The sequence below is a fragment of the Pelophylax lessonae genome, assembly GCF_965119305.1.
Source record: "Pelophylax lessonae genome assembly, chromosome: 2".
In the NCBI taxonomy this organism is placed as follows: Eukaryota; Metazoa; Chordata; class Amphibia; order Anura; family Ranidae; genus Pelophylax; species Pelophylax lessonae.
This window is the reverse complement of record NC_138769.1, coordinates 54775955-54791951: the sequence shown is the minus strand read 5'-3', so window position 1 is coordinate 54791951 and position 15997 is coordinate 54775955.

Here is a 15997-nt window from a genome sequence, read left to right as displayed (position 1 = left end):
CGGCTTTCAGCTCGTCTGCATTGTTGGGTCTGGTGTCTCTCGTCAAGTCCTGCTGGAAAATAAAATTGGATTCTCTATGGAGTTTAGGTCAGGTGAGTTTACTAGCCAATCAAGCACAGTGACACCATGATCATGTGACCAGGTATTGGTATTTTTGGCAGCGTGGGCAGGTGTCAAGTCCTGCTGGAAAATGGAATCAGCATCTCCATAAAGCTGTTCAGCAGAGGGAAACATGAAGTGCTCTAGAATTTCCTGTTAGAGGCTGTGCTGACTTTGGACTTGATAAAACACAGTGGACGAACAGCAGCAGATGACATGGCTCCCCAAATCATCACTGTGTCACAGTCTGGAGGCCAGTAGTTATAGTAACGGAGCACCTGCAAGCTAGAAATATATTAACGCAGGTCACCCTGGCTGATGACATGGGTTCACCTGAGGTGCGGAGTCTAAGTACTAACCAGCATTCACCAGAGCTCCTGAAGGTGGAAATGGGCTTGGCTGCATGCTAGTACCAGGTCGTGGTCCTCAGGATTGCCCCACCAGGAGGTGAGCAAGCAGGGGTCCTGTAGCAGATATAGTAGGTAGGGATCAAGCAGAAGCGTAGTTGAGGAACAAGCCAAATGTCGGTAACGAATAGTAGCAAAGATATGGACGGCAGCAGGAGAGACAAGCGAGATATTGGCTGGAGAAGGCACAATATTCTGGCAACCAGGAAGTGCAGAGACATGGCTTAAATCATGAAGTTTATGGGAGGAGCAAAGGGTTCAAGGTTCAAGGTAACTAAGATTCACGGCAGAATCATTCAAGGAATTGTCCAGAGAACTGTCCAGAGAACTGTCCAGAGAACTGTCCAGCATTCCAGGTGGCTCAGCAAGAAGAGACACCGCAGAGATCCCAGGTTCAAGTCCAGGTCCTGACACACAGTCTGTGGAAACTTCACCCTGGACCTCATGTACCTTGGATTCTGTGCCTCTCCAGACTCTGGGACCTTTATTTCCAAATGAAATGCAAAATTGTCAACAGTCAGTGATGATTTAGGGAGCCGTGTCATCTGCTAGTGTTGGTCTACCGTGTTTAATCAAGTCCAAAGTCAGCGCAGCCCTCTACGTTTTCTGTACTGTACATGGACATACTTAGCCAACATGTATTCTGTATTAAAGATCCTTTTTTTATTGGCCTCATGTAATATTCTAATTTTCTGAGATACTGAATTTTGGGTTGTCACTAGCTGTAAGCCATAATCATCAAAATTAAAAGAAAGAAATGCTTGAAGTATCACTCTGTATGTAACACATCTATATAAAATATATGAGTTTCCCTTTTTGAATTGAAATACTGAAATAAATTAACTTTTTGATGATATTCTAATTTTATGAGATGCACCTGTATGAATATGGCACAATATCAATTTCTAAATGCGTATTCATGTATTGTAGCAAGTTACAGGAGCTGTGTAATCACATCACAAAAAGCAAAGTGAGCGATTTGTGGGTGCTACAACCCACTGCTAAAAAATCACTGCAATAACCACTTGGAGGAAATTTTACTCCCCAATAGGTAGTTTTCAATGCCACAGCTGGTGCTCGAAATTATAGATAAAAAAGGGGTTGCACACCTGTCTTTTCCTTCTAAGTGTGCTTACTGGACTATCCATAATATAGCTGCTTCTGTGATGTCCCTGCCCAAAGGATCACCTTGCCTTAACGCCTTTCATCAAAACGGGTTAAAACCTAAATGACCCATTTCCCCTAGTTTATGCATATAACAACGTGTGATCTGCTTGACCGTCACAAAAAACTCATATCGCAGTGAAATAATAAAACCGCAGTGAACAAAACATCTGTGATAGTCCAAATGATTGCTGAATCTTCAGAGTAAACCTTGATAACTGTGAACTGGTATAAAACTGGTATTAAAATAATAATAAATTATATATAAGATACATGGTAAAACACTAAATACAAAATATATAAAAACATTTTTTAATTATAATATAATATAATATCCCAACATTAGGACCAAAAAAAAAAAAAAGGGTATTGAAATAAAATGAAATTGAAACTGGTATTAAAATAATATTAAAATATATATAAGATACATGATAAAACACTAAATAAAAAATAAATATAATTTTGAAAATATTTAAAATAGTAATTATTTTAATTATAACATAATTTTCCAACATTAGGACCAAAAGAAAAAAGGGTATTGCTCATTTGTCACTAATAAAACAATTCTTGGATGAGTGCCGTGTGATCTCCTTGACCGTCACAAAAATCTCATATTGCAGTGAAATAATAAAACAGCGGTGAACAAAACACCTGCGATAGTCCAAAAGATTGCTGAATCTTCAGAGTAAACCTTAATAACTGTGAACTGGTATAAAACTGGTAATAAAATAATATTAAAATATATATAAGATACATGATAAAACACTAAATAAAAAAATTATGTGTTAAAAAATATTTAAAATATTAATTATTTTAATAATAATATAATATCCCAACATTAGGACCAAAAAAAAAGGGTATTGCTCATTTACCACTAATAAAACAATTCTTGGATGAGTGCCGTGTGATCTCCTTGACAGTCACAAAAATCTCATATTGCAGTGAAATAATAAAACAGCGGTGAACAAAACATCTGTGATAGTCCAAATGATTGCTGAATCTTCAGATTATACCTTGACATAGGCGTGCGCACAGGGTGTGCCGGGTGTGCCTGGGCACGCCCTAATCACCTAGGGCACATTAGCATTATCGCTCTGTTTGCCAGTGAGGAGATGAGAAAGATCTCCCTCGGATCTGCTCTGCCATAAGAGAAGTGCCACACACTTCTATTTCACTTTGCCAGCAGGGAGAGTAATGTACCGGGGCCATATACATGTAGGCAAACACATGCATGTGTATTTAAACTTTGGGGTGCACACCCTAATGCAATAGGCTGCGCACACCTATGTACGTTGATAACTGTGAACTGGTATAAAACTGGTATTAAAATAATATTAAAATATATATATAAAGATACACGATAAAACACTAAATAAAAAATATATGTTTTAAAAAATATTTAAAATATGAATTATTTTAATTATAATATAATATCCCAACATTAGGACCAAAAAAAAAAGGGTATTGATCATTTGTCACTAATAAAACACTTCTTGGATGAGTGCCCTGTGATCTCCTACCTGGATTCGGTGCCTAGTGGAGAGTCACAAGTGCGATTGACACTTGAGGTCAGGTTGGTAAGCAGATTCACCTACTGGTGGAGAATCTTTCTTTTGTTGGTGGATTTATACCAATTCACAGTTATCAATCGAGGTTTAGCGCCGGTTCACACTATTGCGATGCGGGAACCGCAGCACAGGCAGTTCACACTGCCATATGCGATACGCTGGGGGTGTCAATTCAAAGTTAATGACACTCCCTGATCAGTTTGCATACCGCAGTGCGATCTGACAGTTCACACATGAATCGGATTGCACTAGTGTGAACCACCATGCGTTCCGATTCTGCTGTGGACCAAAAAAAGGGTCCTGTGCGAGTTCACTGCGATTGCAGTGCGAATTCAGCAATACAAACTGTATGGCTGAATTTGCACCGCACAGACATCGCATGTAATTTTAGGAGCAGTGCGCTCCGAATCATATGCAATGTCTGTGATGGCATCAGTGTGAACCGGCACTAACTCTGAAGATTCAGCAATCATTTGGACTATCACGGGTGTTTTGTTCACCGCGGTTTTATTATTTCACTGCAATATGAGCTATTTGTGACTGTCAAGTGCACACATATATTCATTTTTTAGTGCAACTATTTTTGTTATTTTAGTTTTGGTTGGGTGTTATCTCACTGTACAGTTGTAGCTTTGATTCAATATCATCTCTTCTATTATTGTTTAGCACAGTTATTGTTTCTCCTTTTTACAGGTAAATTAATTAACATTTGAATAGAGGAAGCCCAGCTAGTAAAAAAACTCACAACAAAAATTGCAATTAATCTTTAAAAACTTCCCGCAAAATCACGTATCTGTATGTCATTTTGAGGAAGTGGTTGTACCGGGGGAATGCCTGCAGCTAGAGACATCACACCGGCACTGTTTTTTGGAGCAAACAGTCAGCTTTCATGTGATAACAACCAATGCGGCTAAGCAGCCGCTCAGCCATTATCACAAGCAGCAGGAGGGGATGTCCCTCCCCTCCCACCGCCTTCCACTGCTCTGTCCGGGTCACCCGTCTCACCAGGAGATCCGAGTGACCACCCGGCTGGTTGGAGTCCCGAACAAAGCCAGGAATTGGCTTTGATCCGGTCTACGATGTAGCAAGCCCAGAAGCAACGTCACAATGTCACTTCCGGTTTACTTGGCAGCCAACGACGCTGATTTGAACAAATCCTAAGTATTAAAAAATGCAGATTTTTTATTTTTAATACTTTGAAGTGCTGTGGAGGGATTTGGGGTCTTTTTGACCCTCGATCCCTCCATAAAGAGTACCTGTCACTGCCTATTACTGTCACAAGGGATGTTTACATTTCTTGTGACAGCAATAAAAGTGATCAGGTTTTATATTTTTTGTTTAAAAAGGGACAGTGTAAAAAAATTAAAATAAGTAAGCCAAAGAAAACGCATACGTAAGTTGCGCTTCCAAATTTAAACAGTGTTAAACAGTGTTCAAATCACACATGTGAGTTATCACCGCGATCATTCGAGCGACAGCAATAATTCTAGCATATGACCTCCTCTGTAACTGTAACTTAAAAAATGTTAAAGCGTCGCCTATGGAGATTTTTGAAGTACCGTCGTTTGTTGCCATTTCAGGAGTGCGTGCTATTTTAAAGCGTGACGTGTTAGGTATCTATTTACTTGGTGTGACATCATCTTTCACAATATACAAAAAAACTGTGCTAACTTTACTGTTTAGTTTTCTTTTTAATTCAGTGAAGTGCATTTTTTCTAAACAAATTGTGTTTGAAAGACCGCTGTGTTAATACAGTGTGACATAAATTATTGCAACAATACCAGTTTCTGCTTTAAAAAAGAAAAAAAATATATATATATGTATATATAATGTTTGGGGGTTCTAAATAATTTTCTAGAATAAAATACCGATTTTATCTTTTTAAGCAACAAATGTCAGAAAAAGGCCTGGCCTTTAAAGCAGTTGTATCCCCAAAAAATAAATAAATAAAACCCTGCAGGACAATGGCATAATGTGCTAGTATGCATTGCATACTAGCACATTATGAAATACTTACCTTAGAACGAAGCCCCCATACTGTGAGTATGCGAGCAGTGGGAGCATGAGCTGTGAGTGGCCAGAGCCGCGATGACCTTACTTCTGCGCATGCGCCTGGGAGTTCACTTTCCAGCATGGAGTCGGCAAGGAGCTCTGAAGGTCTGGCAAGGTCTGGTGTCAGCGGCTGCATGCAGGGTGAATATCTCTTAAATAGGACGTCACCGGAAGTGACGAAACGCGTCCGTATGGACCGCATAGCGTCATCCCGTCACGTCTAGGTGGAACGCAAGCTGGAAGCCAGCCCGCCACTCTGTGAGGAGGACAAGCAGCCTGCACCGCTAAACCACCAGTGATGTTTTAACCTTGCAAATTTTACCCGATTTATGGGAAATAAACAACTTCATAATTAATACTACTACACTATTTGGAGCCTTCTTTCTCCATATTGGTCGATTACCCCGGAGCCTAAAGGAGCCATCAGCAGCCCATAGGACCACCAAAGGGGGAAACCTATTGAGCCCAGGGGGCTTTATAAGCGCGAATGGTTCTAATGCCATATGGCATATAGGACCCACTAGATCTGGTAAGTGATCCAATCTACTTACTCACACTGGCAGGAAATCGATGGTACGGCCAATCACGCCTGAGCACTTTGCACCTTCGAAATTTGAAGACTCACCTTCACTAAGGACTTTATATAAAAATTCTTGAGCACTAAAGTCACTATTTATTCTGGACTATTTATTATCCATATTTATTATAATTATTGTTGATTGTACTTGCCTTATATATACAGTTTTTAGTCACTAGTCATTTATGCACTACTTTGCACCTATTTAAAATACCTACTGGGAGGTTTTGATGATTTATATGTATATTTATTTATTTATTAATTTATTTGATGCACAATGCTTGATTGATACTATACACTTACCATAGAGATTGGTGCGGATAACGCTATCCACTCGTGGAATTTGTTACACCTTTTCATTTCTAGTATCTGGGTTTCCGAAAGGAGTGACCTGCAAGAAAGAGTCTGATAATACAGACAAAAATACAGATAATCTGTGAACAGCTAATACACATCTACAACACTTATGTAATGGTAGAGCAAATAATCAAAGCTGAGGAGGGCTTAAGGTATAATGGTGTGAATGCACATGGATGTGACTAAGAAGGATGGTGCTTTTCCATATCTGTACACACCTTCCCTGCAACTAAAGCTCTGTTGTCGTATCACAAGCCCCAAATCCTCTTTTTATTCCCTGTCCGGGCCGGCTCAGGGCTGGGCTGTTTGCAGATACCAGGCTCTTGTGGCTGCAGAAGAGCAGCTGTGTTTGGGGAGGTTTTAGCACTATCTGTAGAGTAAACAGGATTCATAAAGACATCCTGGTATTGATTTTGGTTGGTGGTTCAATGCCATGTAATGAAGGTCCAGGTAAATGTGGCACAGCACACTATAATAGTCCAACATCTTCCTAAATACATATAGGTGTATTCTGATAGTTAAAAGTTATAATATATAAGTTTTATATAAATATATAATAAAATATATAATATAAAAATAATATAATAATAATAATATAATAATATAATATTATAATACAATATTATTATATAATATAATATATTATAATATATTATGTATATTATATATATTATAATATTATATATATTATATATTTATATATATTATAATATATTATATATTTATATAAATATATAATATATATGTTAAATATATACGTTTTCAGTCAAAATAAAAAAAAAAAAATATTATTAACAAGCTTAACCACTTGCTGACCACCTGCCGCAGTATAGGTATGCCGGTTCGTGGAAACGCACCCTGCCGGAGGCACACTCGCGCCCCCATGAGGCAGAGGTGAAGTCGATCCACGGGGCCGACACTTGCGATCGCTCCCCGTGGAAAGAGAACAACGGTCTACTGTTGTAAACTCAGCAGACCGTTGTTCTCTCTGGAATGAACACAGAGCGTCTGTGATCCTCCTACATAGGATCACAGGTCTCTATGTTGGTTCCACAAGCCCGTCCCCCTCACAGTTAGAAAACACCCCCTAGGCTCAAACTTAACCCTTTGATCACCTCTGAGTTAACTCCTTCCCTGCCAGTGTCATTATTACAGTAACAGTGTATATTTTTTGCTAAGTGGAGAAAGTTGGGAAAATAATTATCAGAGTCAATCAGCCTGTTCATTAACCACTTCTGGACCGGAAGATTTTCCCCCTTAATGACCAGGCCCTATTTTGCTATTCTGCACTGCGATACTTAAACGGAAAATTGCGCGGTTGTGCGACGCTGTCCCCAAATAAAATTGGCCTTTTTTCCCCAGAGCTTTCTTTTGGTGGTATTTGATCACCTGTGTGATTTTTATATTTTGCGCTATAAATAAAAAAAGAGCGACAATTTTGAAAAAATAACAATATTTTTCAAATTTTTTTATATGAAATTCTCAAAAAAAAAAACAAATTTAAAAATCAATTATTTTTAACATTTTAGGTCAATTTGTTTTCTGCTACATATTTTTATTAAAAAAAAATCGCAATAAGCGTATTTTGATTGGTTTGCGCAAAAGTTATTGCGTTTACTAACTACAGGAAAGATTTATGTCATTTTTATTGTTTTTTTTTTAAACTAGTAATGGCGGCGATCTGCCATTTTTTGGCGGGACTGCGACATTGCGGCGGACTGATTGGACCCCCAACTGACATTTTTGACACTTTTGGGGATACCAGTGACATTACTACAATAATCAGTGCTAAAAATATGCCCTGTTACTGTAATAATTACACTGGCAGGGAAGGGGTTAACTTTATTGGATGATTAAGGGGTTAAGTCTGTCCCTAAGGGCGTGATTCTAACTGTTAGGGGCGTGGCTTGTGAAGTAACACCAGAGACATACGATCCTATATAGCAGGATCGTATAGCTTCTGTGCCTACTTCAGTGAGAATGACAGACGGCTGTGTTTACATCAGCCGTCTGTCTTTCTCCCTCTCCTGCGGGAGATCGCGAGTGGCCGGCGGCCATCGGAAACCGCCGGTCACACGCGCTAGCTCAGCAGGGAACGAGCAGGGGCGGTAGCGCGCCGCCGGCGCCGCGTGTTTGCCTCCTACAAGCTTGTGGGCAAGCAACATATCCCTACGTCACTTTGCCTGTAGGGGGCTGACTGCTGCAGTAAATAATCGTGCGGCGGTCGGCAAATGGTTAACGGACAATTGCGCAGTCGCGCGACGCTGTACCCAAATAAAATTGGCCTTTTTTTTCCCCACAAATAGAGCTTTCTTTTGGTGGTATTTGATCACCCCTGCGATTTTTATTTTTTGGCTATAAACAAAAAAAGAGCAACAATTCAAAAAGAAACAAAAAAATATATATTTTTGAATTTCTGCTATAAATCATTCCTCCCCCCCCCCCCCCCCAAAAAATGTAAAAATCTATTTTTTTTTTTACATCTTAGGCCAATATATTTTCTGTTACATATTTTTGGTAAAAAAAAAAAAAAAAAATGTATTGTTTTTTTTTTTATTAGTAATGGCGGCGATCTGCGATTTTTTGCGGGACTGCGACATTGCGACGGACAGATTGGACCCCTGACTGACATTTTTGACACTTTTGGGGGGACCAGTGACATTACTACAGTAATCAGTGCTAAACATATGCACTGTTACTGTAATAATGACATTGGCAGGGAAGGGGTTAACACTAATTGATCAAGGGGTTAAATGTGTACCTAGGGACGTGTTTCTAACTGTTGGGGGGCGTGGCTTGTGAAATGATCACAGAGACATGTGCTCCTATATAGAAGGATCACAGGCGCTCTGTGATCATTTTAGGGAGAACAGCTGACCGTCCTTCTCTCTCAGCTGGGAACGATCGCGGGTGTCACGCGGCAATCGGAGCCACCTGCCCTTTGCATCGGCATCCCCGCAGCCGAGTGGGGGCGGGAGCGCAATGCCAACGGCGTGCGCTCGCCCCCTAGCTGCAGGCGCGCGTCCGACGTATACCTACGTCGGTTTGCACAGGAGGGCCGCCCTGCCGCAGTATAACTGCGGCAGGCGGTCGGGGAGTGGTTAAAGTAAGACTAAAGCTGGTGACACAATAGTAGATTTTCCAGCAAACATTTGTAATTTATTTATAAGAGCATTCATATGAAAATTCTCAGTACATTCGATGACTTGAGGACTGTCATTCAAAATTCTTTCAAAATCGAATTTGCTTTTAACTTTACATTTTTTTTTTAACCACTTGCCGACCGCCCACCGTTCATATATTTGGCAGCGCGAATCGCCGTACCTGTATGGCGATCCGCAGGCACGATCCTGGGGGTAAGCGCCCACCGCCGGTGTTGCGTGCACGCCCCCATTCACCAGCAGGGAAGCTGAGACCGTTGTTCTCTGGTATCAACACAGAGTGCCTGTGTTCCTCCTATTTAGTATCACAGGTCTCTATTTTCATTCCACAAGCCCATCCCCCTCACAGTTAGAAAACACCCCCTAGGCATACATTTAACCCTTTGATCGCCCATGGGTTAACCCCTTCCCCGCCAGTGTCATTATTACAGTAACAGTGCATATTTCTAGCACTGATTAGTGTAGTAATGTCACTGGTCCCCCCAAAAGTGTCAAAAATTTCAGTTAGGGGTCCGATCTGTCCGCCAAAATTTTGCAACCCTGGTAAAAATCACAGATCGCCTCCATTATTAGTAAATAAATAAATAAATAAAAATGACATAAATCTTTCACCTAGTTTGTAGACGCAATAACTTTTGTGCAAACCAATCAAAATACGCTTTTTGGGATTTTTTTTTAACAAAAATATGTAGCAGAATACAAATTGGCCTAAAATTATGAAAAAATTTGATTTTTACATTTTTTTTATTGGGAATGTTGTATATCAGAATGTGAAAAATATTGTTTTTTGTCCCAGCATTATTGCTCTTTTTTTGTTAATAACACAAAAAAAAAATTGCAGAGGTGATCAAATACCCCCAAAAGAAAGCTCTATTTGTGGAAAAAAACGGACATCAATTTTATTTAGGTACAGCGTCGCACGATTGTCAGTTAAAGTAACGCAGTGCCAAATCTCAAAAAATGGCCTAGTCATTAAGGAGGTAAAACCTTCCGGTCCAGAAGTGGTTAATAACTGATGTTTAATTTTTTTAAAATTTCCAATTTTTTTTTTAAAAAATTACATTAAAATCTTTACTTTACAAATAATTTTTTGAAGCAGCCACTTCCATTGCCAATATTTACAGAAACATTAGCAATTTACCTCCTCCACCCCAAACTCGCTCATCCGTGTCTATATAGACCTTGCTGTATGCACTGGTCCAAATCATTTGGTAGAGGGGGGATTATGGTGTGGGGTCGTTTTTCAGGGGTTGGGCTTGGCCTCTTAGTTCCAGTGAAGGAAAGTATTAAGTCATCAGCATACCAAGACATTTTGGACAATTTCATGCTCCCAACTTTGTGGGAACAGTTTGGGGATGTCCCCTTCCTGTTCCAACATGACTGCACACCAGTGCACAAAGCAAGGTCCTTAAAAAATGGATTTTGACCCAATAGAACACCTTTGGGATGAATTACAGCGGAGACTGGGAGCCAGGCCTTCTCTCCTGGCCTTCACTTTAACTGGCTGCCACCTGGCCACAGTACATTTATTGTGGCAGGGAGGCACAGGCAGGCTAAATCATTCATGTACATCATGCAGCTGATCATGCACACTGGATTGCGACTCCCGATACCACATAATCACATTGCCAACAAAGCTGTCATGAATACATTTAATTATAACATTTATGATTCCTATGGCGAGGCTATGATTGGCCTACAGCTATCACATGGTACCTGGCCCACACAGCACCCTGCACCATGTGATAGCTGTGGGCCAATCACAGCACACAATAATGATCACAGGTGCTATAAATGTAACCCATTCATGACAGTTCAAAACATTGCTGTTACAGTGGTCATCACTGTAACAGCAGCCAAAGTGTAAAAGAAAAAGAAAACCCAGATTATCCCCCCCCCCCCCCCAGAGTAGTATAGTGTCACTATGGTGACACTGAACTACTCTGATGAAAGTTTGAAAAAAAAATTGTAAAAAAATAAAAAAAATGTTGAAAAAAATTAAATAAAAAAATCTTCTTTTTTTTTTTAACATGCTGTCACTAGTCAGTATCCTGCATCAGTGTCATACCAGTCATAGGATGATATGAAACCTTTCTGAGATTGGTTGATGACATTCTCGGCAGCACAGCGGTTGGCATACTGACTGTGCACGGCCATCCTTCGTCTCCAGACCGGCCCTTTCACTGAGGGATATAATCGTTCTTTTATTACAACCCAGGTGCTCAGTAACTGGCCCTGCTTTATTTAACTGATTTTACCAACATTTTTTTTCCATGGCTCGCTTACAGAATCATTATTGGCAAACCCTGAATGACTATGGTTCCTATTTCCTATCCTTTCTATTCTATTCTAATCTTTTCTATTCTATTTGAATTCAAATTTATTCTATTCAAGTTTTGGTAAATGGTTTTATTCTTTCTTATCTGTTCTATTATTTTTTAATTCTATTATATTCTTTTATTTTATTTTCTAATATTTTTTGTTCAAATTTGAATTTATTCTACAATTCGAATTTGATGAGAAAACTATTTGATTTTGATTTGAAAGCTAATTGAATTTGATTAGAAAACTATTCGAATTTGAATTTCGTCCAAAATTTTGGTAAATGGTTTTATTCTTTCTTATCTGTTCTATTATTTTTTTAATTCTATTATATTCTTTTATTTTATTTTCTAATATTTTCTGTTCAAATTTGAATTTATTCGAATTTGATGAGAAAACTATTCGATTTTGATTTGAAAGCAAATTGAATTTGATTAGAAAACTATTCGAATTTGAATTTTGTCCAAAATTTGGTAAATGGTTTTATTCTTTCTTATCTGTTCTATTATTTTTTTAATTCTATTATATTCTTTTAATTTATTTTCTAACATTTTCTGTTCAAATTTGAATTTTTTCTACAATTCGAATTTGAACTATTCGATTTTGATTTGAAAGCTAATTGAATTTGATTAGAAAACTATTCGAATTTGAATTTCATCCAAAATTTGTTTCGTTATTTCAGATTCGTTATTATTGTAATTCAGAAATTCGGATACATCGGAATTTCTGAATAAGGAAATATTTGTCCAAATTTTAATTCAAAATCAAATGAACCGCACACGTCTATCAATGATCCCCCACCACCTTGGGTGGTCATTGATGATCTGAAAAAGGAAAAGAGTCCACATGACTGGCCCAAATACTTCTGGAAATATATAAAAAAAAAAGCAAAAAATACATATCGGTGGCTTTCAGTGGGATGGAGCATTGGGGGAGGGGGGTCTGGAGTTGGGCCTTAAGTATATAAAGTAACAAGTGTTCGGAGAGACAGGAACTTAGCATCTTCTAATAGGCTGCTTGTAGCATTATCTAAGTGGTACCGGGGGACCTATAAACTCTGGGCCTGGATCCATTTGTCATACAGAGAATTTCAGTAGCTGTACTTGTCAATAGTTGATATGCAAAGGAGAACAAGAGCTTTCTTTCACAACATAAAAAGCCATTGCCTAGGACCGGGATATGGGATAAAAAAAAAATAACTTTCAAATACTTTCAAAAACACTTAAGCTCTGCGACTGTTAAAATGATTTTCTGGAAGAGTTAAGCCAAAAAGGCAATTTTTCGGATTAATTTACAGCAGTGTACACAGAAAACTCAGTCTGAATAAATCACCAAAATTCAAATGCAGATTGCGGGTAAAGTAAGTCTTTGTGAGGGCTGTCATGGTAGAGGGGAATTATGTACGCGGTGAAGCCATTCCAGTAAAGGCTTGCTGGCCAAGTTGAATACAAGTGTGCATTTTAATGGAAATGTGCACTTTGCACAAGATTACATGATTCAGCTTGAAAGATTTCGTTTTTTTCCCAGTGAAAATTTCAAAATATGTAAATATGGAAAATACAAGAAACTGAAAATAAAATCACAGCACTGTTTAGAAGTTTTTTTGTTTGTTTCCAATGAAAAGAAGTATTTTGCTGGGGATTACATGAAAGAATTTATCCACTCAAAAGTGAAATCGCAGTTTTTGGTTTGGGCTGGTCACTTAAAGGGTAACTCTAATTTTGTGGGGAATAAAATCAGCAAATAAAGAAAAAACAATATAGCGTATACAATTGCGACACAAATCATATTGTAATTGAATGTTATTAAAAATTACCTTTCCTTTTCAATCTGCAGCTGTTGTAATTTTCTGAAAATGCAACGCAATATGGCCACCTGGAGGTGTTCTGTACACAGAATGTATACTGACCACAACCCAGAAACATTTCCTGCTTGTGTGATTGGCTCACTGATTTTCCCAGAAGTCTGCACTAAGATACAAGTCAGATTTTTGGCATCCCCTGCAACAAAAATGTCATTTTTGGTGAGATACTCCCAATAGGAAATCACTTCTAAAGAAATGCAGGCCCAGCAGATTTCCTCATTAGAGCCCTGCAGCTGCCACAGCTGATAGATAATTATGAGACCACTCCCATTAGACCCACTCAGCACAGAGGAACAAACAATGATTTCTTCAGAATAACAAAAGGTAGGAATCTGCAACAAAGTTTGTTAATATCCCTGCAATGTACAGAGATCACCCAGAGGGGAATGTTTTTTTCTCAACAAAAGTGGAGTTACGCTTTAAAGCTGAACTCCAGGCAATTTAAAAAAATGCAATCAATAAAGTGTTACTAAACCCAGGACCCTGCATTCACTATATCTGCTCTCCCACAGTACACAGAACATGGAAATGCAATTATTTTAGTAAATATAAACTGCTAAATACTTTTTACCATCAGCAGTATATAAGCTTGTAGGAGGAGTTTTCATTTTTAGCTGTCTGTCTTAGGAGGCTGCAGGACCCCTGACCCTCTGTCTGGACAATGCTGATTGGCCCTGTGCTGATCACTTGCACCCTCCCAAGAAAAATAGCAATACACACCAAACTGAGCAAGAGTGCCTCCAAAGGCTCGGTCTTATCAGGAGATGGATTAGGGACAGTAGAAGAAGAGGAGGATCAGAGAAGACAGGATCAAACAACTTTTTTACACAATGCAGAGGATTAACCCCTTAGGTTCCACAGTGAGAATAACAAGCATGCGTTAGTGCATATAGAGACTGATTTTACTGTTGAGGGTTAAGTAACACTTTGAACACTTCACACCCACACTATAGCCAAAAGACAGCTACAGCGTGGACCTAAAATGCCGGGAGGATGTACATGGATGTCCTCCCCTTCCTGCACTTTCCGCATGCCCACTGAGGTGTGTGGGCGGCACGCTCTGTGATCGCCAAGTCCTTGGGACTTGGCTGTTCACAGATCGGAGTAAAGGACCGATCACGGCCCTTTACAATGTGATCAGCTGTCAGCCAATGACAGCTGATCACATGATGAAAACAGAAGCTGGTCAGAAAAAAATAATGCCGATCACTGGCTTCTGTAAGAGGGACATTGGTCCCATGCTGTCCCCACCAGTGCTGCTAACCAGTGCCCACCAGTGCCACCTACCAGTTCCCATTAGTACTGCTTATCAGTGCCCAGCAGTGCCACCTATCAGTGCCCATCGGTGTCTCATCATCAGTGCCACCTATTAGTGCTGCCTATCAGTACCACCTACCAGTGTCTATCACTGCCACCTATCAATGCCCTTCAGTGCCACCTATCAGTGCCCATCAGTGTCTCATCATCAGTGCCACCTATTAGTGCTGCCTATCAGTACCACCTACCAGTGTCTATCACTGCCACCTATCAGTGCCCTTCAGTGCCACCTATCAGTGCCCATCAGTGTCTCATCATCAGTGCCACCTATTAGTGCTGCCTATCAGTACCACCTACCAGTGTCTATCACTGCCATCTATCAGTGCCCTTTAGTGCCACCTATAAGTGCCCTTTAGTGCCACCTATCAGTGCAGCCTCATCAGTGCCTACCAGTGCCACCTTATCAGTGCCTATCAGTGCCACCTATCAGTGCAGCCTTAACAGCGCACATCAATGAAAGAGAAAAATTACATGTTTGGAAAATTTTATAACAAACTATGAAAGTGTTTTTTTTTTTTTTTTTTTCATTTTCCATCTTTTTTTTTTGTGCTAGGCATGCCAAGAGGAAGTTTGGCATGCTCCCCTTTGCCTGCAACCTTTTGGGATACATCACAGGTCCCAGAAGGCTGCGGGGACATTTACAAATGGCTGTGTTGCCGAAAGGAGTCACAGCTGGCTTCCCACACTAGACAAGGTGGTGCCAGGGACCGGCCTGGGTGAGGACAGCGCTGGATCCCTGAACAGGTTCTTTTATTAAAAGTCAGCAGCTACAGCATTTGTAGCTGCTGGCTTTTAACTTCTTGGGGGGCTTCGGGGGGACTGGACACTTTCAGTGGCTTTGGCGAGGAGATGGTCTTTGAGCCTCTGAAACTGTAATGGGATTTTGTTGAAGGTTCAGAATAGATGTAATAGCCCTTCCTGAATTTCTTCTTTTAACCACTTGATGACCGGGCCCATTTGTTGCTTACAAGTTGTATTATTGGCTTGAAAATTACTTAGAACCCTATATATATATATATATATATATATATATATATATATATATATATATACATACATATATGTGTGTGTCTGTGTGTATATATATATATATATATATATATGTATAT